Source organism: Ammospiza nelsoni, chromosome 1 (genome assembly GCF_027579445.1).
Source record: "Ammospiza nelsoni isolate bAmmNel1 chromosome 1, bAmmNel1.pri, whole genome shotgun sequence".
In the NCBI taxonomy this organism is placed as follows: Eukaryota; Metazoa; Chordata; class Aves; order Passeriformes; family Passerellidae; genus Ammospiza; species Ammospiza nelsoni.
In genome coordinates this window covers 66,162,085-66,187,088 of record NC_080633.1, presented here as the reverse complement: position 1 = coordinate 66,187,088, position 25,004 = coordinate 66,162,085, and the positions used below count along the sequence as shown (strand labels likewise).

Genomic DNA, 25,004 nt, shown 5'->3' with positions numbered 1-25,004 from the left:
GTGAGAAAGCTGCTCTGCAAACTGGCAAGCTTACATGTCCTGGCATTTCCTAGAATAAAATCCCAGTGCAATTTCCCAATCCCATGTGAATGTGAGGAATCTGATCCTATGGATATTTGTTACTGCCTTGGTAGAAGTGGCCCTAGAGGAATTAAATGAGGGGGAAAATGCAGGTCAGTTGAAGAGCAGACATCCACGTTGAGGGAGAACACGCTTCCATCCCCGCCCTTTTGCCCAGCTCTTGGAAGAACATGCTTCCACCTGCACCCTTACATGTAGCTGTCATCAGCTTTTTTCAGGTTAATTTTACAGTTGCAGTATGGAAGCATCCCTTCAGAGGAAAAAAACCATCACAAAAGCACAAGCACCAACATAAAGCTTTAGGGGCAGGAACAGCATTTGATTCTGGTTTTAACATTTTTATGTCAAAACACAGCAAACATTCTTATGTGTCTCAGTTAGTTTACAGTTGAGAGTCTCTCAAGGGCTTGTGCATACAGCTGTATCTGGGACCTCATGTTTGCAGACTGTTGTCATTGCTACCACTAACAGTCTCTGCTGGAGAAGACATTTTTGCAGTGTCTTTATTCAGGAAGTGCTGAGTAGCATTTTGCTATGATGGATAAACCTCTCTCACAGATCAGGAATTTTACATTTCTCCTTCTTACAGAATGTGAAGTAATAAATCAGAGCTGAGTTTTCAATATTGCTGCTTACCAAGTTGCTGACATAACTGAGCTTATGTTTTCTGATCAAATATGAGACTGATCTAATTTTAGTACTCTGATATCTACTCTTGTGTTGTTTGGAACTTAATAGGAGTTAAATCTATTGTAAAGCTCTCTATTCACTTAAATAAATAATCTAATTAAACTCTTTAATTGTGTAAGAAATTAGTTGCCTTTTTTCCTTGCATAATTTCTCCAGTCATTTAGCTTTTATCAACCCCGTTACAGCAGTTTTCATCAGTTCCTATTTTTCTACAACTAATGGAAAAATAGTTGTATGGAGTTCTTGAATGAATTAAGATGGGTTAAATGTCGGGAAGGGAAATAGCAGTGTATACAGCAAGCCCTTAGTTAGAAATTGTGTTGGAACAGCTCAATGATTGTCAAAACTACACAGGTTGCTGTAAACTTCAACACCTTGTGAGCAGATATTGCTACTGTCATTTGTTGTTAGAGGTGAAGTGATTAGAAAAATCAGTTTACTTCTCATTAGTTGTACACAATTTCCATTTCTAGTCCAGATAATGAAGAAAACTGGATTTCACTTTCTTTAGTCTTCTTATCAGTCCCTGAGAGCATTGCAGAAAATACTTGCTTTGAACTCTCAGTTTGTGCTGGAACTTGGGGAAACTGAAAGGTTTCACAGGTTTGTTTTCTGTCAGCTTATTTGTGCATATGCAAAGTTAGACACATCTTAAATTGATGCTATTAACTAACCATTAAAACTTTAAAAAAAGGGTGGTTTAGCATGTGGTTTAATCCATGGTAATTGGTATTGATGACAACTAAGTGTGCAAAAAAGCATAAATGTATATGGTCAAAGGTGAAACTCAGCAACCTTGGCAATTAAAACAATATGTTCTGTAACATTTGAAAAACAAAGGTGTAAGATTAAGTAACCTGTGTTTTTACAGGTTTTTAGGTTAAAAGCTATTTTTACATTGTCTAAACCTGATGTCACCTTTTGTGCTATGTACAAAGAACACTCCATGGCCTTACCCGGCTTCTCCCTTCCCTGCTGCCAGCTCCTCTCATTGCCCCATAGCAATCAAGTTGCCAACAGCTTTAACCAGACTTGCTCAGAGCCCATCAATGTTTAACTTTTTTGGAGATCACTGTAGAAGAACCCTTGAAACTCTCTCTATGCTGTTGTGCATTAGATGAGTTATTTGGGTTGCACTTGCAGTCCAAATCAGCCTGGAGAATAAATAACCATGTTCAAGAACGTAAAGTATTTTCCCTTAAAAAAAAACCCCAACACAATCCTTCTCTCCCTTCCTGCCAAGAAAAGACACAGGAGAAAAACCACCATAGAGATCCCCCCCACACACTCTCATTAGTTAATTTGAGGTTTGCTGCAATGAAGGAATAAGTTTTGAAGGTTTTAATATTGGCTGTGTTTACCGTAAGCAACCTTATTGTCTGGGGAAAATAAAGTAACATTGTTTAATATAGAGAGCTAAATTTAAGATTTTGTTAGGAAACCTTAAGGCTCTTTGCTTTCTGTCGTGGCTTGGTTTTGCTCATTTTGTATATTCTGTGAAATCTGACAGCCTTTGGCAGAAAAGCAGCTGCCCTAAAGTGTTAGGATCAGTGAAGATCCTTATATTCTGAAGATTTCGCTGTCTGCTTATAGATGATTGAATATAGTGCTATACTGACCTGATTTTACCACAGGAGAAGAAACCTATATAAGATGGGGTATGGGAAACATTATTTTGCAAATAAAAACTAATCTAATTAGTTGACCATTTGTTTTCATGAGTGTATTAGTGACATGGCTTTGATGCCTGTTTGCATCTGAAAGAGAGCATGTTGAATATGAAGGTAGCAATAAGGCATGTGCTGTGCTGCCCTTGTTTCATTAGGTTGTTTTGTCATATCAGCCTTCCCTGCTCCTCGCTGCAAATGCCTCCCTAATGTGAAACACATTGCCATCACCAGTGGGCTGCATTGGTAAGGGGAGTCATACAGGCTGAGTCTCCTGACCAACTTACAAGTAGTTGTCATCCCCAGCAGTGGGGCTGAGTGGCTAAAATTTGAGAGAAATTACAGTTTTGTATGTCTCAAAGAAAGATGTGGATTGGGTGCATGGAAGTTCTGGGGAGTGTTTAGTGGTTTCAGAGGTGAAGGCCAAAGGTATGGCTGGGAAAAGCCTGGTATGGGTTGTCCATTAGTGATGTGACTGGAGCTAAGTTCATAAGCAGATGTTCCTGATGTTGTCCTAGTCTTTTAAATATTAAGGGTGTGTATTGTGTTGCTAATCAAAAGCATGATTCCTCCTTCAGAAAACAAAAAGGGCAATATTTGCAAAAGAGGAAAATACCTGTCTTGCTCAGACACCCAGAGGTCTCATTTTCTTATTTTTCTTTACTGTTTTAGCTCACTAAAACTAACAAAAAGACTCCTTTGCATGTGGCTGCACTCTGTATTTACATGGCCAATTGATCCACACATGTAACAAAACATTTCACAGAATCTGTAATGTATTCCCAGAAGTACAGTTACATTAGAGAATCATGCTTTTAGCAGGGCTGAGTGGGCTTGGTTTGTTGTCAGATGGTTGTGAGGATATAGAAGGAAAAACGGCTCATGTTTTTGTTTACTTAGGAGTTCCCAATTGCAGAGTTTAAAATGAAAAGTTTTGTTATGTGTACCCTGTTTAGCACAGTGCTGTGATTTACCAAAACAAAACTGTAACAAATATTTTGAATTTTGTCTCTTTCTTGATAAGCTTTCTGTTATTTTTTCAGAAGACAAGTTGTTGCTTTTTTTCCTTCTCAATCAGTATTTCTCTTTGGAAACAATGGCAGACAGGCCCATAATGTTCAACAGCCGCTTCCAAATCTTCTAGTGCTTTGCATTTGATAAGGAAATGCAAGTATAATATGAGTAACTTTGCTGAATAGGTTGATAGCTTTGCAATAATCTAAAAATCATGCTTAAGTTTGCTGGAAAGCTGTGTATGTAATGGCTTTAAAATGTCCAGAAGAGCTGGGCATCTTCTGCTTCTCAAGTGTGAGTCAACAAAGTCTCTCTGTGTTGTTTTAAGATTGTAATGTGCTTTTAGTGCTGAAATAGGTCTGTCTGTGTTGAAAGCTGACAGATTGATATTCCTTATTAGTGTTGGTTTCGTAGTCTAAGTTATGAATAGATTTGTGTGCTGTACTTTATGCATGATTTTCATCAAATGCCTTAATAAAAATATTGAGCTTTCTCAAGGCTTGCTTCTAGAATTTGTGCTTGCTTGAGTCAAAAGAAGTGTAAAAGCACACTTGACTTTTGGGTCTTTGTATTGTTTCTGAGACAAAAGTGATGCCCTAATTTAGGATGTTCCAGAGGGGCTGCTGGTGCAGTATTAGTACACCAGAAGTGCTGGTGGTCTGCACTCTGTAGCTTACTTGTAAAGGTGTTGCGTATGTGTCTTGCCTAAGTTTGTGGAGCAAGGGTGAGACACAGTTGGAACAAGAAGAGTTTTGACTTGATGACTTTGCTACAGAAAATATCCCACGATTTGGCAGCAGTTTTTGTTTCTGTATGTCAGATAGTTTTGTATAATTTCTTCTACAAGCCAAATCTGTGCTCCAGACATCTCTCATGCTCCAGACATCTCTCATGAAGGTAGAGAGAATGGATGGCTCTTGATTTATCACCTACTGGAGTACCAGCAGATCCACCTGTAATGCAGTGAATAGACAGATCTCCTGTTGACCACAGAAGTACTCTCTTCCTGTGTGTCTTGAGTTTCTCTTCTGGGATGTGGAAGGATAGTGTTTCTTTTTTTGCTTTTTTTTTGTTTTACTGGTTAAAGGTGTAGGATCTTTAGTCTGTGTCTTATGGTGTGTATGGTCCAGCATCTTGCAAATTAGATATCAATGTGCCTGCAGACCTTAAATTTTATTGTAATGTGAATGATGTCTAAATGAAATAAACTGTCCCACATACTCCATGGTGTAAGAAAGGCTATGTTTAAAGCTGCAATTTGCCACCTTTTCCAATCACCTCTATTGTTTCTGTCTCATTGTGCCATGTTCCCAAATTTGATCTTGTGTTTTCAGCAGGGTGTAGACCTATTCACTGCCAGGATGGTTGGGATCTTTTGTCAGTAGCCACAGTTGATGGACAAAAGCCTGTTGAGAGTGGATTGCAAAAGGGCAGGGTACAGTAGTGTGGGTAACACTGGTCACTGTTGCCTTAAGACAGTTCTATTGAATTTCTGCATCTACCAGTGAGTTTCTTGTGTTGAGACTGAGAAATTCCTTTGCAGAGAAACCTTTGCAGCCACCCACTAATGGTGAGTGCTGCACTTTGCCTTGAGATACCCAGGCACAAGTTCTGAGTTTATGCAAAAACAGTTGTTTGACTATAGTGACAGTTTGGTGCAAAATACTGCAAAAGTGCAAGGTACAGTAAAAAAAAGAAAAAATCAAGGTCTAGGTGATCTAAGCTGAAGATCAAAATTAGCCAGCAATTTTGGCATATCTTTTAATCTCTCTCTGTCTCTTAATCTCTCTATGCCTCTGTTTTCTGCTGTAAACTGAAGATACCAGTTGCACATCAGCTTTTAATGACTCAGAAGATGAAGTTGTTGGTGTTGTGAAGCAGACACTTGGTGGCTAAATAACGGAAAAGATGATGAAGAAACTGGTAGTAAACAGAGCCAAGCAGTGAGCACAGCTCAGTTTGCAACTGGCTTCGTTTGCATAAACACCCTTGCTTTTGGCATCCTCCAACTTCTTGCTGCTTCACCTCACAGTCTTAACATTTAGAAGGTATTCTTAAAGCTTACTTCCTAGCTTCTGAAATACCAAACTAAAAGCCCAAGACATTCCACCATATCTAACCACAAAGTTCTTCTATGAGTCATCGATGTTTTAGGATCTCAAGCTGCAGCGCAGGTTTCTGTTGTGTGAGTCGGGCAGCCTGTGCTGGTGTGCCCTGCCTGGACCTGGCACAGGGCTCTGGAGAAAGGAATCTCTCCCATCAGTGAGTGTTCCTCATCATGTGTCAGAGTTTCACAGTGTTGCTGAGAAAGCCCCTGAAGCCAGGAGGGAATACTCACTGGCAGGAAAGGTCTCTAGAGAGGAACTCCTTTAATGTCATTTCCCAGTTGGTTTTGAGCCTGGTTTAAGCCATTGCTGCTGGAAGAGGAGGTGGTGTAGTGGTCCTGCCTCCTGCCCACCTCAGATGCTTGTTGCCCTTCTCGCTTGTCTGTTTGCTGGCCCCACCATGGAAGTAGTGGCACCCAGGGCAAGTTATGCCAGCATCATCTGGGTTGGCTTTTTGGGCTGGGTTGGTTGTTCCCTGATGCTGTACACCCTTGCTGGAGCTGGTGGCAGTGACAGACAGGGAGAGACAGTGCAGAGGCAGGACTTGCCCTGAGCCTCTTGCTTGAACTCATGGTGAAACTATGTTGTAAGCCTCTATTTGCCATCTGTGAGCAGCAGGCTTTTTAAAGCTTCTTTAATTGCCCAAAAGCAGGTCTAGATTTTCATGAGGATAACAAAAGGTGTGTTCCCTCTTTCTGCTTTCTTTGCTTTGCTTTCCAGAACCCTTCTTCTACTGACGAATTTCCAAACTTCACAAGTGATGCAGGTTCTTAATGGATGACTTTAGGAATTCCATTGTACTGGTAAGCCAGCAGGAAACTGAACTGGTCTCAGCTGACACCTTAATGAAAAATAAAACACTGTCTCTAAAATTTGGCATAGAACTTTCATTCAGAACGAAAAAAATCAGCTGAGATTTATGAAATTAATAAGGAGGCCCAGAAAACTAAACTTGATTGTAGCTGGCACTGACAGTTCTGAGTATGTATAGATTTTTGCATATTCATGCTAAATATTGGGAAAAGAGAATTGGAATAATACAAAGAGAATCTGCTGGATGTAGACCATGGTGAAAATAGGTGCTCTCAGAGGGAGTTAAAATAATGTGAAGGAGGAAGGTGTAAGAATGGTATTCCAGCTAACAGGATTGCAAATAAATACTTGCTAGAATGTTAATAAAAAATAAAAGAATGGAGGAAGGAGCTTAGTTCTGCTCTTTTGCTTTCAGGAAACAACAAATTGTATATTTATGGAATAGAAAAGCATTATAATTGCAGTTAGATACCAGTCTTGAGCTGGAAAGGGATGGTCAAGGGTAATGTCAAAAAAATTAAATTCCTGTGGAAACAAAAAAGTAGCAGAGGACTGGGTCTTGAAAGCTATGTGTAAGCCAGTTTAAATTTCTTTCAGAATTCAGTGAAGTGGAAACAATGCACATCTTTAAATCTGCATCACCTTTACATCTGTATCTTCTTTATTGCTAATTGAGCGTGGAGTAAGAAATGCTACAGAATTTGACATTTGCTGAAGCACGAACTCCAGCGTGTTAGGAAGGTCATGAAGAAAATGGTAGCTGTGGAAAGAGAAACAAAAAGTAAGATTTCAGCTGTTGTTCTTGCAAGTATTTGTATTACAGCAGGCAGTTGACCTTGGGATGAAATTAAGACCAGTCATTTTAGACCAGAAACAATAACATTTTCTAAGAACCAAGCTTTCTTATGGGCGTTTAGGAGAAATGGTTTTTTGTTCGGTTTTCTGGGGTTTAAATCCTCGCATCTCAGAATCCATATTTGGGTTGCTGTGTGTATTTAAGGTAACTTTAAGTGGCAGGAGGGTGTGTGTGTGTTTGTGTGTAAAAAACCAAAACAAACAAATGAAAAATCCAACAGCCGCCAATAATATGTAACCATCTGAAAGAAACATGTACATAGCAAAATTCCAGAGAACCTTGGTTAAGAGAGCCTTCTTGCAGATTTATGGTCAACTACACCTTAAATGGCTGTTTTGAAAAAGGCAAAGGCTTGTGGTCTGGTGTTTTCACAATTGACTTTTTAGGGCTTCAGAACTATGCAAATTTGTCAGTTGACTCCTATCAGTATTTTCAAACTTTGAAGTCTTCAGTCCACTGGGCTTTATAGTTGTGGTAGTGTTACTGCCATATCTTATATCCAGCCCAATAAACTATCCAAGAACATTGTTACCATTTAAAAATACTTCTAATTAATTTTCCTTAATAAAAATACCAGAGGAATAAGTAACAAATAACAAATAATGACGCCAGCATTACTATGATTGAAAGGGCTTGTGTTCCAAGTACTTGCCTGCTGCTCCAGGTGAGGATTCTTATCTGTGGAAAGAACTCCCAGTCTTTAGCTGGCCAGACAGGCATGTGGGACCTTGGGCAGGGAGCTCAGTAACGCAGTTGCCTGTATGTTAGGTGGGAGCATCTGTTTGACCTAACCCTTTGCAAAATTGTTGAGAAGATAAGAACTGGTTTTTTTCTAACCATAGTCAGTTGCTACCTTCAAAACAATCACTCAGAGCCCACCTTAATGTATTCAGGAAACTTTGCAGAAGACTGTTTTGAGAATTATCTTGTTCGGTTTTGGTTTTTAATGCAGGAATTGTTCCCCTTCATGGTGTGTATTCTGAGTTTCTTCTTACAATCAGATATTTTGATTTCAAATTGCAAACTGCTGTAAATATTTATGCTGGAAAACATAAAGGAGACTTCCTAGAGCCACACATTTTTAAAGAGCTGGTTATACCAGTACAGAGTTCCTAGGCTGGTTCATTCTTTGGTATGTTGGACTTCTGTGTTAGGCATTTTAGTTCAGAAATGGCTTATGAGATTATGGAGAGAGAAACTGGGGCTCTTAGTTGGAAAAGGAAGATTTTCCTTGCTGTGTTAAAACAGATGAATAAAGTGGACTTTAGGTTTCCAAATCACATGTGTTGGGCAAACTGCAGTCTTTCCTACCACTTGTTTAAATGTATCATAACTCAGAATATTTACATGTAGAGGAAGGAGTGGGGAAAATACGATGGCAGATTTTTGGAGCCTTCAGTGAAGCATTTATGGGGGAAGTAGGGGAGCTCTAGTTCAGTAGGTGAGGCAGTGCTGTTTGTTTTTAAATAAAAGCTTTATAAATGCTTTTAAAGCTTCTCTCAGAATGAGGCTGCTCAGAGACTGTGATGGCTTAGCAATTCCTGTACGACCTTTAGTGGAGGGCTGAAGAAGAAATCTCTTTGTCAGGATCCACAGGTTTTGAAAAGCAGAAGGAGGATTTTGCTAAGGCAAAGTTGAAAAAGTATCTGTAATTGAAAATTTAATCTTTATCGTATGCATGTGGCCAGTCCAGTAAACTGGATTTAACATCTTTGATTACCAACAGAAAGTAGAGAATGCATGTTCATATTTTAAATACCCATGAACTTTCTTCCTGCTGAATTCCTGTGTGTTTTAAAGATAAGTTCCCAGCAAGTGCCCTTTGTAAATTCCAGGATAGACCTCCTGAGCTAAAACTGGGAAAGGTTTGGAATGAGCTGCAGGGAGGAAAAGCAGCAGTTCAGCAGGAGCCCTTGGTGTAGTGTCGCTACAAAACAACTGTGTGTGTGTTCCTAGTTACCTATGAAATATGTGGCTTACTCCCTGCCAGCAGTGGTAGTCATGGAATATCCACAGCACACTGCATGATTTCCTCTGATTTTTTGGCCTAATTTTGGGGGCTGGGAAGTAGGGTAAGTTAATATTAAGTGGCATTGTTTTTAACTACTGAGCTCTGTTAAGTCAGATGGGAGATTGCAGGCTTGTTCTTACCCTAAAGGTTGCAATGCAGGCAGAATACAGAGCCAGGTAAAAGAAAAAAAGTGTATGGAAGTGGCACTTATAATATAATTGCTGTGGTGGTTTTGTGTTCCATTACTGTAAGGAATCTCTAGCCACCATGCTTTTTGAAGTGATGTCTCATACTCAGTAGATGTATGCATTTTACCTTCCTCCCTGCTTTAGGATTTCTTACAGAAATAAGTATTTCTGTCACAGGTCCATGGAGAAAACAAAATGGTGTATGTATTAATAGTGTTTCAAATACTATATTAGTATAATTTTATTAGAAGAATACCTAATATATCCAAGTGTAATTCTCCACTGTCAAGAGGCAGAGCAAGATATGTACATGGCATAGTTTAATGCCTGGAATTGTAAAAGAGTGTAAGGGCAGTGCTTTTGTGGCCAAGAGGCAGATTAGGAACTGTGAAAGTACTAAACTTTATTGCAAGAATGATTTAGTCTTTTTCAAACATATCTTTATGTAGTTCACAATTTTCTCAAGTATTGCATATATTTGTTAGAAGGTGTGATAGTACCCTTTTTTGTGTTAACAGTTTATGGAACATTTAATTTTATCTTCCCCTATTTGTTTTATTTTTCTTTATTTTAAACAACGTACATTTCTGTGACAATAAAATATTACATTTATTTTAGAACACTGCCTACGTGTGCTATATCCAGATGTATGCATCTGTTAGTATGTTCAGAATAGTGTTTCCCTTACATGCTTTTTTTCCTTTTCTTTCTTAAAATTCTGAAATGGTGATGTAACTTTTGGAGTTATCAGGAGAAATTGCTGTTCTCATACCATATGGTTTTCCTTTTGTCAGACTTATGAAATGCAATTGGTCCTTAGTGCCCTTTCAGCAAGGTCTGGTACCAGAATGGCTGCAGAACCTGGCTGCCATCCGTGTTCATGTACATGAAATCCATTGCTGCAGTGGAAGAAAGCATACCAGTTTGTCTTGTTTGGCTCTAAAATGTGGGTCTGCTTCTCTGTTGAAAGGGACAATCTTCTCTCTCTTAGACCCTTAATTGGCTAGAATCCTGTCCTAGAGTGAGAGGGCATCACACACAGTTGGGGCACATATCAGAGCTCGTGGGACATTTTCATAGGCACCCAGGTGGGATGTGGGCTTGGCAAAAAACACATTTTGAACACATTTTAATTATTAATGTTTCCCCAGTATCTTATGGCTGACTTTTATCATGCCTTTTCAAAAATAAATAAAGAGCATATTCTCCTTTATTTTTTTAACAGCTTCTTTTTTTCTTCTTCTTCTGTGCTTTTTTTCTTTTCTATGATTTTGCCTGCTAATGCAAGTATGACAAACAGTCTAATGGGCATCTAGGAAACAGAAAAATTCATAGTGTGATCTTATTCCTGGCAGATTTTTCCTTCTGTTTCAAAACCTGAAAAACCTTTGGTAGTGAGAACATCTCACACATTTCAGTTTTTTCCTTGAACAAAGTTGTAAATAAAAAAAAAATCCAGTTAAAGCATGTTCTTCAGGAGTAACATCTGTATAGTGCTTTGAAAAAGCAGAACAAGAAGTTGGCTGTGGAGAAGCCAAGTTTGAAGGATGGGATACCTGTATGTAACGTGCTTGGGAAGCAAGGACAAGTAATGGATTTTCAGTATATCTGAAAACTGACCCCATTATTTTAGGCAGTGTTTCTACAAACAGTGTCTCCAAGATAAAAGAGAAGGTGTGCATATGGCTGCATTTCTCATAGATCTGTATAAACACATCTAGGACTGCTTGAAAGTGCAAAAAAAAACCCCCAAACGGGTTAATATTGGAATATTTTCCCAACTTTTACAGTAATTTTAGTTCTTTTTTTCTTTTTTGGGGAAGGGGAAGGAGAAGGAGAGGATGATTGGCAGAGCAGTTCTCTCTGTTTTCCCGTTTGTAGGAGATTGACATTCTAGCAGCTTTTCTTTTGAATGTTCAATGTCCATGCTTTAGCAAAGCACTGATGAGATTTTCCAGTAGATCTCTTCAGTCAAAGGAAGCATGAGTGTGCCAAGCAGGCTGAGGTGCCCCACATGCCTGGCAGACTCCTTTCTTGTGTCACTTTGTAGCCTCAGGGGTAAAGGTAGATTGAAGCCATTAGAATATATTTTCCTGTAGACCTTAGTATTGCCTGCAGTCAAGTGGTAAAATATTATAGATGCTGCTTGTGAATTTCTGATTTTCAGTCTGATTGCAAAATCAATTTGCACAGCATGGCCAGTGATGGTCCTAGCTCACCAGCATTGGCCTTCTGTAGTTGGATGTATTAATTTATAAAAACTGTTAAAAAGTACTTGCAAACAGGTGAGAATCTGAATATTAATTTCATACAAGTGGGAACTATTGGCCTGAAAAGGATGTAGTGGTCAGTGTTTTCCAGAGCTGAAAGTTTCTGGCTAACCACGTAGTTCTGCAAGGGCATTCAGAAATATGAAATATTTTAAAATCTTATGAGGAAAAGGGAAAGAGGAGACAAAGCCTGGTGTTAAGATAACAGAAAAGGGTTAATGCAAATGCACATTTATGTAGTGGTTACCTGCAAGTAAATTGCTGTCTCACATTTCTAGGAAACATTGTCCTAAAATGTGTCTCTTGAGCCAATGTTGTAAGTAATCAGCTTTTTTCTCCAAGAGGCTTTAAAAACACAATTTTGGCAACAGTAACTAAGGCAGTATTTTACAGAAGAGCCCCCAGTAAATGGTAAGCAAGCTGGTAATCAGTTTTGATTAACGGATCTACATTCTGTTATTTAAATGTTTATATCCTGATTAGCATTTAGGCTGTATTTAAATATGCCATTTTATTTTAGCAAAATATGAGGCATGGAGAATGGAGATTATCTTTCAGATGCTAAATGCTGGGGATGTAAGGTGAAGAATGTGCACTTGTAAAGTGATATTGATGTGACTGATATTTTCACTTCCGTTGTGGGATTATGGAGTTTCATAATCAGATATGACTAAAGGAAGAAATGTTTGTGTCATTTAAGTTACAAAACTAAGTTTTAAATTAAGTATTGAGACTTTTTGTTCATGAACTAAATTTCTCCTGCTCCTCATTTTGTTAAACACAAAGCAAGTTGAGCTGGTATAAAAGTTTGTAAGTTTTTTCTCTATTATTTTGAGAATTGCCAAACTATGATAGCATCTGATCTTCTAAATCTGCATTTCCATTGCTTCATATATGTGTAAAGAATAGTTCTCTCTGTTGCTCATAATGTGTTTTTTTTCCATGCCAAAGCACTGATTCTGATGACAGTTGTTAGCGACCAGAGATGGTGGTTTGCTTTGCCAAATCGCTTCAACTGCAAAGCTGGTGCTTTGTGTCCAAAGGAGCATGCACATCTTTCTGGGTTAAAGAAGATCCCAACTTTGTGAAAAACTGCCTGATTCAACAGAAAGGTTGGCCTGCCACGTAAGCATGCCATGAAAAACAAGCATCTGACAGCTCTGTGGCTTGAAATAGTAGATCTGACACAGGCATATGGAAAATTCATGCAACAGGGATACTGTATCAAAACAATTTCTGTAGAAAGGCAAAACGGAATCCTTTCCCTCCCTTCCTCCCCTCCTTTGCTTTCTCGTGACTCTGTTTTTATGTTGTTTCTTTTTACCCTTTGCCTTTTAAATGATGCCTCTTTAAAAACTGACATCTTGCACAAGGATTGAGCTGTTTGCAAAGAAATTTTAGAGTGATTTAACTTTGATAGGGGATATTCACACAGGGATAACATCAGGAAGGTGGGGCACTTCTGAAAAGCCATGGCTCCTCTTCCTCTTAATGTGACTACCTGAAAGGAAAGACAATATACTGTGCTCATGAGTTGGACAGAGAATTCCTGCATAGGATGACTTGACTCTTCCTTCTTCCAAAGCAAACTCAATATCCTTTCTGTACCTTCTGATGACACAAACCTTTTCTCCCCTCCACGTGCTGTATTTCTGTTGCATTAGGTTTGATACCCTCTGCAAGGTTTCTTATTAGTCTTCTACCTGGGCTTGTAGAGCAAAGACTTCTGTTTACACAGAAGGACTTCTGTTGTTGAGCTGGCAGAGGTTTTGAGGACTGGGAAGGAATAGAAAGTAAACATATGCAAGCGACAAATGGAACAATCGCCCTCCTCTCATGGTGAGCAAGTCTATAACTGATATTACGGGCTTATTTTTTTTATCCTCCCCTTCTGCTTTTCACATTTTTCACCAACTGTCATTGGGGTTTCCATAATTTTAGCTGCATTTCTTTCAACAGACCTTTGAAAATAAGATATTGCTGTTTCAGCTACCACGAAGCAAAGAAGCGGAGGCACAGAAGAATTAAGAGACAGCTTAACCAAGGTGTGTAGGCACCTTGGAATGGTCAGTTAGGGTCGTGCTGGGAAATGAAGCTGGGTCTTTCCTGGTTGGCCTGGGTAGCAGTGGTTGCTGATGACCCAGTGTTTTCCAACAGATCCTTTCCTAAAATGTTTGAGCTCTGTGGTTCTCTTTACAAGAGCTACCCACTCATGTATTTGTGCCTACTACTATAGGGTATAGATTAATGAAATACAGATGTGTTTGTGCAGGGGCTCTTGCCTTACACTGCCAGTGGGACATGACTGAACAGCATCACCAGCTGCCCAGTCTGCGCTTTCCTCTTAGGAGTTTTATCTGAGGGAAGCTCTATGTGGTGAATGAATTACTGAAATGAAGTGCCTGAAGACAAAGTTAGACTTTCATTCATCCTGAGAAGTAATTAACATCTGGATATCTTGCTGCTGAGAATTAATTTCCTTCAGTAGTGGCCAAGTCCTTCTCTGTGTCCCTGCAACTGTGTTTGTGTCTTCTGTTTCTCTGGGCTGTTGCCGTGAATATGGCAGGTATGCTGCTGAACGTGAAGAACTCTGTAGAGCCAGCCTGTGCACTGGAGTAGGGCACATACTCTTGATTTTGAATCACCAGCAGGTTCAGTGGAGCCTGGCCCCAGTTATGTACAGGCTGTGGAATTCTCATCTGTATGCAACCTCCGTGAAGCAGCTGACTTCATGCCTGTGGAACTGCACTAACCTATGAACCATAAAACATGAATCATGGGAGTGAGATCCTCATGGGAAGATAGAGGGAATAGACTTTTGGCTGCCCAGAGGGAGGAAAACTTATTCTCCACCACTGTGTGCTCAGGAGTGCCGAGGACCTTGGTGCAATGCTGCATTGGTGAAAATTGACATGGGTTTATCCCTCATGTGTGGCCAAGTGAGAAAAATGTGTTTGGCAAATGAATTTTAAAGAGCCTGGTTTGTTCCTTCTGCTTCATATGTAAATCCCAATGTTAGAACTGCAGATCTGCTTACTTAGTCTTTAGAAGTTGTAGAGGGCTAATGATGCTGCAGCGTGGGTGCGTGAAGCCACACTGCTGCTTTTTGCGTCGTCAATTTTTTTGTCATGTGCAAATCATCCAGGAGTCTGCCAACACATGGAGAAAAGGATGTCTCACTCCTGGTAAGTTGCTTCTTTGGTCCCTTGGTAAAACTGCTGGGTCCACACATTACTTAGCTTCTTTTGGAGCTCTTGCTAGCTATTCTAAATATTCATTAAAATAACAATGCAGCCTTCTAAGTAAAAAGCTCATTGGAAAAAAACATGCGCTTTTTCCAGAAGCACATCCAATCGCCCCACCCATTTTCTTCAGAAACTGGAGCTGAGGCATTGCTACAGAAATTCCCTTCCAAGTAGTGGTTGTTGCTTCATCCCCTTCCTAATAACTGCACTCCTGTGGTGCTGAAGTACAGAAATGCTTCCAAGCTCAGGGTCAAAATCTTCCATACAGTCACCAAAGAAAAGTAGTTTGCAGTTAAGTGAATAAATAAATTTTCAAACAAAAGCTTTGTCCATAACTCTCTTTATCTGACACTAATGGTGGAGCATGCAGCTGAGAGAAGGATAGGGGTAAATATTCCAATATTCCAGCTGAGTCATCTTTGCTTCTTCCTGATTATCCCTTTCTATTCATGATTAATGCCCATGGAAATATTTTTAGACATTGTTTGCTCTTCTTTTCCTTTTTCTCAATAGAAATTATATATAGAGTATCTAACCTTAAAAATTAGATTAAAAGAACATATTTAAGCGACTAAGACAAGAACTAGAAATCAGAAAAGCAGATTTGTGGGTTTTCATTCAATATTGATACATTTTACATGTACTCTTGTCCTGTATCAGGCTGAGTCTTTTTCTCTGCAGAAAATGAAAAGCATGTACTCATGTCAAGAGCGTAATTCATAGTTATTTTCAGCAGGTGTTAGAAACATTTGTAAATTCCAGCTTATAACTGAGCAATTCACCCTCCCCCCACATATGTAAATTTGTAACAGAGGATTCAGTAAGGGGTTTGAGTGTATAAACGATACCTTTATTTTCAGTGTGGAGTTCCCACTGAGAGGCCAGGCCTAAAAATACCAAATGTTTCCACAACAATTCCTGCACACTGCATGTTGAGCAATACAGCTACAACCAAGGGGAGAGCTTCTGCTGACAGTTGAATGCAGGAGTCCAAACTGAGTTAGGTTATATATAGTTTTTATTACTGGTCATAAGCTCTTACCAGAAATCCAGATGTGCTTGAATCATGCAACAGATTAATGACACAAAATGACTGTGGGTGCAGGATGAAGGCTCCTTTTGTTTACCAGAGAGGATACTGTAACTTCCAGTTAATGACTTCAAACTATCTTACAGAACACAAAGGAGCAAGTTAAGGCATGTAAACAGAAGTTGCCAGACTTCTTATCAAGGTAATTACATGGTATTGAAATGTGTGACTTGATTTAAAAAAATAGTTTTGTATTAGTGCAGCCCTTTTCTAATGGAGTGTTTCAGTAAATATTTAAAAAGAAAACCCCCCAAAAACCTACCTCAAAACATTCTCAGTAAGTAAAAGGGAAATTCAAAAGGGAAAAAACCAAACGGAGTAGAGGAACTTTACAGGGCAGACAATGTGTCTTCTAAAATAGTAGAAAATCTTGTATAAGGGAACCCAAAATGCTTTGATTTTGGGATGTTTAAACATAGCATATTTTTGAGTGGTTGCTAATTTGAAGTGTTAAGTTCTGCATGGAAGTTAGTAGACTTATGAGTCTGGGTGTTTCTCAGTGCTCATGTCCAGTAGGTAAATAAGCATGTTTGTGCAACATCAAAATCCTTAATTTTTCTTTTTCCTGCTCCTGCCATACACTATGTTCCCTGGGGAAAATCCTGGTTCAGTGATTGTGGAATTTCATGGCAAAGTACACCCTCTCCCGATTAAATCCCTGCAGAACCAGGTGAGTGGTATAGGGAACCTGTTTGCTGTGGCTGCATGCAGCAAGTACAAGCTGCTCAGGCTTTACTCACATTTACTTATTTATTTGGCAAAGAAGTCGATTAGGGTCAGGCTGTCACTGGATTGATTTCTCCAGTACCTCTGTAAGAATGGTTTAAAGTACAATATGTAATTGGAAGCAATGTGGAAGAGGTCAGCAGCCCTTTTGGGGTTTTGTCTTGATTTTTGCCACAGCTGATACAGTTTCAGCCCTGAAAGTGAACAAAAGATCCTTGTAGACCTGTCAGCACTGCCCTTTGGCACTCAGGTCAGTCACTGTGTCACAGAGTCAGCTCAGGACTGTGTTTTCTTCTCCAACAAATCCGGTTTAAAACTAGCATTGGGCACTGCTTAGACCAGTAGCTGTTTTAGCCCAACATGTCCCCATGAGTAGCTATATTTTTCAGCCTGTATTTAAAGTCTAAGCTGTTAATAATGGTTGAACTCTTCCTAAGCTTATTTTCAGGATTTTTTTTGGGAGAGTATTTTAATTATTGTCATAGACTATGATGGGCTGCATGTTTCCTCTGTGTTGTGAAGCTTTCACATAGTGACTTTTTGCTTGCCTTAACTTGTGTAGAAATCCACCTTTGAGAAAAGGGTAACATTTGCACCAAGTTCTCTACTTCCTTTGGAAACACAGAAAAAGGAAAATATGTTTCCTGTTAGTGACTGTTTTAATTTGTATTTCTGTTTGCATGAGAATATATCCCAAATGTACAGAGGAATTTTTCAGGGCGCTGTTAACCTGAGAACTTTCAGGGTATTTTTTTGTTTTTTATTCCTGGCAGGAGGATTACATTCAATGTTTCTCCAATTTTGAATCTGATTTCTTAACATTATGGAAATTGTAATGTAGTCATCTCTATGAAATGTCATATTATGAACAATTCCAGGGTGGTTTTGGGTTGTTTTTTTTTTAACCAGTGGCTTGTCTAGGCTAGGTATAACTGGGGCTGTTCAGCCAGAGGCACTGGTGGCTGTGTTGGGCATGGTCAGGTACCCTTTAGTCTTTGATCTCTGTAGTTCTTAATGGTACTGTAATGGTACTGGGCGAAATCCTCATAAAACTTCCTAAAATAGCCAAACATTTGTGCATGGTTTGTTGTGGGTTTTTGTTTGTTTGTTTGGGTTTTTTGGGGGGATGGTTTGCATTGCTTTGGGTTTATTTTAGAGATAGTAAATATGCTGATGAGCATTTTGTTGTTCCTAAGGCAAGCACAGTATTGATACAGAAGTGTTTTCTCTGGGGACATCAGAATTGAGTCTGGTTTTTCTGTATGCATACTTAATCCTTCTAGGCTTGTAATATTCTCTGGAATTCCCAGTTTTCTGCAAACAGCTTTATTATTAGATATGCGTTTTCTGAAGTCTCCGTTTAGGTTACCTTCAATATCCTGATGATGTTGATCTCACACCTAGCAGCCAGACAGCCCAGGTCAGATATATTTACATATGGGGGGGAAAGGAGAAGTGGACAGGGAACAGGGGTAGAACAAGGGGTTGTGGAGCAATCAGAACTGTGTAATTTACTTACCTCTATGGGAAATGTCTACATCGAGTTAAGAAAGTTAGATGTTTCCTCAAACTTTTTTTTTTCTGTTTGCCTGAAGTGAAAATAGAGATATGACATTACAACACGCTGTGGTGGAGTTTCTCATAGGAGTATAGATTTTACTGTTCCAGAGAAGATTGTTTTTTAAATTACTGATATGCTCTGAAAATATGCAGAAGAAAAGGTAAGAATGAGGATAGATGGTTGGTGCAAAAACACCCAACAAAATTAGATCCAGATGGAGGAAGTGGGATCTATGTTTTTGAGCTGTGCAAAGGCTGTTCCACATTTATTCCCCTTTCCCATTATTTTCAGCACAATGTGAGGAACTCTATGGTATATTTATGTATTGGAACTGAGAGTAAGAAGGTAGTAATGAGTCTGTTGTCAGCATGTTGTGCTTTCTTTAATTTACAGCATCATCGCTGTGCTGTGCTGCCATAAAGGAGAGAATATAGCCTTTGTCCCCGCTCAGTGCTAGCGGAACCGAGAGCGATGCACGCAGTTGGCAAGGGCTGCAACAACAGAGTCCCCATTCATCGCTGCCCTCAGAGCAGTTTGGTTTAGCTGTGTTACGTAAGCCATTTGTGGTATAACTCAGGACATTGCACAGAATAATATTGGGCATGGATATCCAGCTGTTGTGCGAGACATTGAGAAGGGAATAAAGGTACCTTATTGCAGGCGGGGGCTGGGGCACGCCTTCAGCAGCTCATTGAATTGAGGTATTGCGACCCATTCCCTCAGCAACCATCACATGACAAGTGCTAGAAGCAGTATTGAGCTACTGCACTAGACATCCTTCTTCTACAAAAATTACTCAGTTTTACCCTTTGTGAACCTAATGCCAATCAATGTGATTTTTGACCAGACTGATAAGGGAAAGCTTTTTCTGAAAATACTGCATGAGTTACCAACCTTATGCTGTAGGAACTATAAAACACGTAATATATTTGTCATTGACTCTGAAAAGTTACTGCCATTAGCTATTGGGCTCCGTGAAGGTAAATCCACCTTTTGTAGTTAGTATTCCGCCCAAGATTATGCAAAATAATATTACTAAGTAGAATGTTTTGGCTTATCATGGAAAGAAGGAAAAGAGCTGCTGAACATCAGCAGCTGGCAGTGGTGAAAATACTGCCTTGCCATCCTGAACATTATCTGATGAAGTAAGATGCTGCATAAAATTCTCCTCAATTAAAGTAATGGGTCTCGGTGTTTTCTTTTGGAGGGCTAAATAAGTGAAATCAGACGTTTCCCAGAGTCACGGATTGTCTTTGCCTTTGTTTTGTCTGCCCTGTGCCAGGGAGGCACTGGACATTGCCTGCTTGGCAAAAAGTCTTGCTTTTCCTGGCATTTGATATCACTACTCCTCAGTGTGACCTTGCAAAGTGACTAGAGATGCTGGAGGAACTTCAGGCAAAAGCTAGTTTTGTTTCAGCCAGGTGGTGGTTTAAGTCCTTGATTACTGAGTTAGCACAAACAAAAAACGTAAAGCATAAACCAAATTACATAGAGACTGTTGCTATATGTTCTATTCAACCTGTTTCTCTACGATTTTGGCCAAGATATGTTATAGCTACAAAAATCTGAGAATCTGGCTCTGTACAGATGCCTTTTGCCTTTATAATCTCCCTTTCTAAGGAGAAATCTTACCTAGAGTTAAAGAAATAAAATTTCAGATCGTGTTTCTGTTGATTTTTTTTTAAGCTCCTTTTTTCCTGTTTTGTTTTCAGTTATGTGGCAACCAAGATGCTGATCCTGGTGATCCTATCATATCCTTAAATCTATTTGTGAACAGGTCTTGATGCTGAAGAGCATCCTTAAAATTCCTGTGTTTTACCTTATAATAATTCACTTATATCATGCACTAGAAGCACTTTATTGTATCAGGTAGCACTTTGTCTTCTAGAGCAGTAACACTTTATTGTGATTATGTATGACATTAACATGAACTATTACTTTTACTTGGGGACAAAACCTGATGCATTAAATCCATGACAGACTTGGGCTTGGGCTTCTGAATAGTCTTGGGCTACTAGCCTGTTCTACAGTTAGTAATTTTTGGGGGCTCTGGCCATCACAGTGATGAATTACTGAAAACAACTGGAGAGTCTATTGTAACTACAAATTTTGGTATTCATAAATATATATGGGCAGGAAGTGCTGATAAAAATTCCAAGTAATTTTTCATGGTTTTGGGACCTTCCTTAACTGGACTGTAAAATTGAAAACAACCAGTTGAATCATTTTATTAGAAGGCAGCATCCATTCTTTATGTGTATAACCACATCATCTGTAGTTGGACCATGCAAAAAAAAGTTTTGTTTTGTTTTGGTTTTTTTTTTTGTTTTTTTTTTTTTTTTTAATGCATTTGAAATTAAATTGAATTTAAGGGATGTATAAATGTAAAGTTAGGGAATATTCCAGTTCTGGAACAAAACCAAGTGTTCTGTGTCTGTTGACATTTACCTTTTTTTTTAAATAGAATAATTAAGTGAGAATAGCTCCTAGCTGTGCTTAGCTAGGGTTTGAGTGTACAAATGCTCTCCGTGTCTTATTTGGGTTCCTAAGGAGGCAATGCCCAAGTATTATTTAAGTATTTATTGGGTTTCAGGCTGAATGTTTTCTCTCTGCTTGTTTTGCAAGCACCTAAAATTACTGTAACTGAGAGAAGGGGAAAAAAGTATAGTTTTTGCTTTTGCTAACAATATGTATGTAATCAGCACCTCCTGGTTAATGAATTAGCTGGCTGTTTCTTTCATATAGCAATAGCAGGGAAAACTGCTGGGATAATCAGCAAGTGTTGGCAGAGGGATTCAGCAATGTATGTATCAGTTAATATTTCCTTTAAATAGTTTTCAAGTAAACTAGATCAAAATTTTGAATGGGCCCCCTATGCGTCTAAATATTTTTCAGGAGCTGAGGTGAATAAAATATTATAAACATGAAGTATTTAATTACTTTCTTAAACCTTAAGGAAGCACACAGAATGGTTTTATTCCCCTTTCAAAGTGCAATCACAGTTAGCAGAATAAACTCCTAATTTTGAATTTAAAACGTTGAACATAATTGAAGGTTTTGCTTGAGTTTTTTTGTAACCCAAAAAGGCCTCCTTATAATGTCAATATAAATAGCTTTTTCTTCTTCAATGGTGATAAAAATATGCTATTTCTACAGATATCCTTTGCAGTTGCAATGTATTAAATACCTTAGGCTCAACCTTGTGTGGGGCCATCCCACTCAAGTGTTAAGTAGATGCATCAGTAGAGAACAAATTGACCTTTGGTGATGGCTACCAAACCTGTGCTCTCATCAGTGTCATGTTCCAGCACTCAGACTTCTCTTTAAACATTGTCTCTTACCAAGTGGACTGACAAACAAGCCAGAGTGGGCACAGGGCCATTCCCAGAGAAGAAAAGAGAGGGCAGTGCATGGATGACCACCAAGTGATGGCCATGTCTTCCTCACAGTGAGAGCAGCAGCAGATCAGAGCAGTTGTGGTTGAGAGGAGGCTCTGCCTTCAGCCTCACTGCAGTGCCTGTCTCCCCTGCCCCATGATGTTCTTCAGCACAGATCTGCTTCTGACTAACTCCACACTTTGGGAGTGAAGCACTCGTGAGGAAGGGAGCCAGACAGCTCCTAGGACAGGCTGGAATTTAGTACTGCAGGGGGAACAGCCCTCTGGAGGGAGTGTTTATAGGGGATGTTTGACATCAGCTTCCTCTTGTTATCTGCACTTAGATACTTCTGCTGATGATGGGGATTTGGGGGCTTTTTAAGGGTATTCTTTGGTTGTTCTTTTTTTTTCTTGTTTCATTTTGGTTTGTTTTGTTCCTTTTGTTTTGGCTTATTTAACAGAACCAATAGTATCTTTTTATTTGAAAGAAAAATGCTGCAAGCTTAAGATAAGATTCTTCCATCTTGGCTATAAGAAAACAGTAAGCCAAACAGACAGCTTGGAATGGGTGTGTTTTCCCAATTAGTGAGCCTCGTTGCTAGCACAGGGGTTTAGTAGAGCTCATTTTTTGCTGTGCATGAATGTAAGGTACAGATTCCTTGCTCACTGATGGTAGCTGCTACCCAGGGACACCATGCTGGAGAATAAGGATTTTTTTTTGGGCTTGCACCCAAGGCAGGTGCCATGCAGGGAGGCTGATCCCTGTCCAAGCAGGGAGCCAGGCTTCATGAAGTGCAGAAGGCTTTGCTGACTGTGTCTCTTGGGAGGATCCATGACCTCTGTTGCTTCATGTGTGAAGGTAATTGAAATAATTTTAGCCTGACCTTGGGGATTGCTGTGCCACTTTCTGCTGGGTGGTAGTGACCAGGTCTCAGTGTGTTCTGGTGATTTGCTGTGATCACTTTCCTTTTCTGCTTTATTGGTGAGCCAGTGAAAACTCATTATTTTCTGTTTAACAACCCTACTGTCCATCTGTAAGAGATTTGGTAGCAATATGGTAAATTACAACAGTATTTTTTGTCAAATGTCCAGCAAAAATAAGGTTCTGGGAGGACTCGGAACTGTGGGAGGGTGTTTTGCAAATGTCATTTTCTAGTACATTACAACATGAGGAAACCATGGTATGTATTTTGCATTCAGAAATAAGACTGATTTAGGCTATGAATAATTGTAGAAGTTGGGATCACCAAGATAAAAAAAAACGGTCCACACAAATGACTTAAAATTTTTGCGTCTGACTGTGTTTGTACTTTTCTCATGTCTAAAGGCTGCCAAATTCTAGATGCTGTCTTTCCTGGGAACTAACCAATGCTCTCTGGCATGATTTTCACTTCCCCTTATGTCTATATTTGAAAAAGCATATGTGTAGTCCCTAAATGAATATAGTGGTTAACAAGCTATGGATGACAACCCACAAAACATATTTGCTAAAGCAAGTTTCATACTGCTTAATGGAAAACAAATACCAGAACAACAAACCAGGGATATTGCTATACGTGCATATATTTCACGTGTGAGAAAAGGTGAAGGAAAAAATCCCCTTCTGAGTTTTTCTTGGGCATGCTTATTCCCCACTGGAGTTAAATTACTGTAACTCTGGGGGCAGAACTTGGTTCTTCAGTACATATTTATGTTTTCCCTGGTAGGGCAGGACATGCTATATAGTAGAAATGACTAGTTACTGTCATTAGATGAGTAATAGTTTCATCCTTCCTAGCTCCTAAGGAAGGAATCATCCTTTACATCCGAAGGAAGTAGGGCCAGCAGCATCCTGCTAAAGCAGCACTGTTAAGTCATTCTCTAGTAAACAGTGACTCTGTTGTTCCTAAAGGAAAAGAGGCCATGCAGAATTTTCAAGCCTTCAACACATGTGTCTTGTGTGCAAGTGATGGGATGTATGTGATGCTGGAGAGGCTTGGGGAAGGACTGCAGTGTGTGGGGAAAACCCCTCCTTGCAGGTAGTGAGTGCATCATCCCTGGCTCAGAGGTCACCTTGGAGGCAGGTGGGGAATGGACCATGGCTGGGATAGAGCAGATCTTTTTGCATTTTTCAACAGCAGATTGCCACACGTGCATGGAGCCCTTGCTGCCCAACCCACTGAATTTGGAAGCTCATTCAGGTAGTAACTGCTGGCTTGAACACAGCATGAAATTAGAGATTTTATTACAAAACACTAAAGCTTAGTAGTGTTCTTACCCTTGGATGCTCAGTCTTCAGCCAGAGCTTCCTGAAGCTGACTTATTTTATTAGATTTTATTTTAATTTAAAAGTAACTTAAAATGTATTTACTTGCCTTCTTTCATCTGGTGACTCACATTAGTTTCTTCCACATGACTTCTCTGCTGAGGTTAGGAACCTAAGAAGTAAAACTGAGATTTCTGTAACTTTCTGCTTCCTCTATCAAATCCCTTAAGAAATTATCAAACACTGGCAAGGTTTATGATGTCATTAGAGTCTTTTATAACTGCCTAATGCTCCAAGTAGAAGAAACTCGGTTATTACATGTTGTGTAACCAAGCACATTGGTCTTCAAAAACAGAATTTAAAGCCCATTTTTTTTCAATTACCTTTCAGGTGCCTGTATTAATACAGTAAGTTCTGGTGGAATCAGTGAAAGTTGTTAAATGGGCAGCACTTTCTCTCATATGAACCATGGCTTTGTTTTGCTTTTCTTTTTCCTTAATTTTGGTCCTCACTTTCCAAATAGCTTGCTGATACTAGTGCCCTTGGTTTTTAGGAAAAAGGAGGTAACTGGTTTTGGTAAAACAGCTGTTGTAGAATGTCCACCCTTCTGACAGGGTTTAGTCCATGAAACGTTTAAAAAAACAGCCTTGCACATGCCTGCCCATCTAAGCTTTTTTTAGTTAACTGCTGTGGGAAACAGTGGTTTTCTGATGAACTTTATACAAACCAGGAAGTGGCCTTTCTCATTTGCTGTAGGTGAACTTGCTGTAGCAGGGGGTTGGACTAGTCCCTTCCAACCCCAACCATTCTGTGATTTCAAAATGAGTTGAGGAGTGGCTGCTGTGTACTTTCCAAATGAGTGCAGCGTGACATCTGTGGCCCACATGAACCTCACTCAGGCCAGCTGTTGGTACCCTGTCAGTGAAGCCAGGTCTGCCATGCCCTTGCATGAGGCTTTGGCTTCTTCAGCAAAAAAGGAGGGTGAGTAGAAGTATAAAATAAACTTCTTTTTATTTTCCTTGAAGTTCAGAGAGAATGTGTGTGTGTTTGAGAGATATATATATGT

The 25,004-nt window shown here is 39.4% G+C and overlaps 1 protein-coding gene across 2 annotated transcripts in view; it reads left to right on the top strand.

Annotated features, from left to right (window-relative positions):
- HIVEP1 (HIVEP zinc finger 1) overlaps nucleotides 1–25,004 on the top strand; it is a 123,822-nt gene that overhangs the window by 5,119 nt on the left and 93,699 nt on the right. The gene's annotated exons all lie outside the window — the stretch shown is intronic.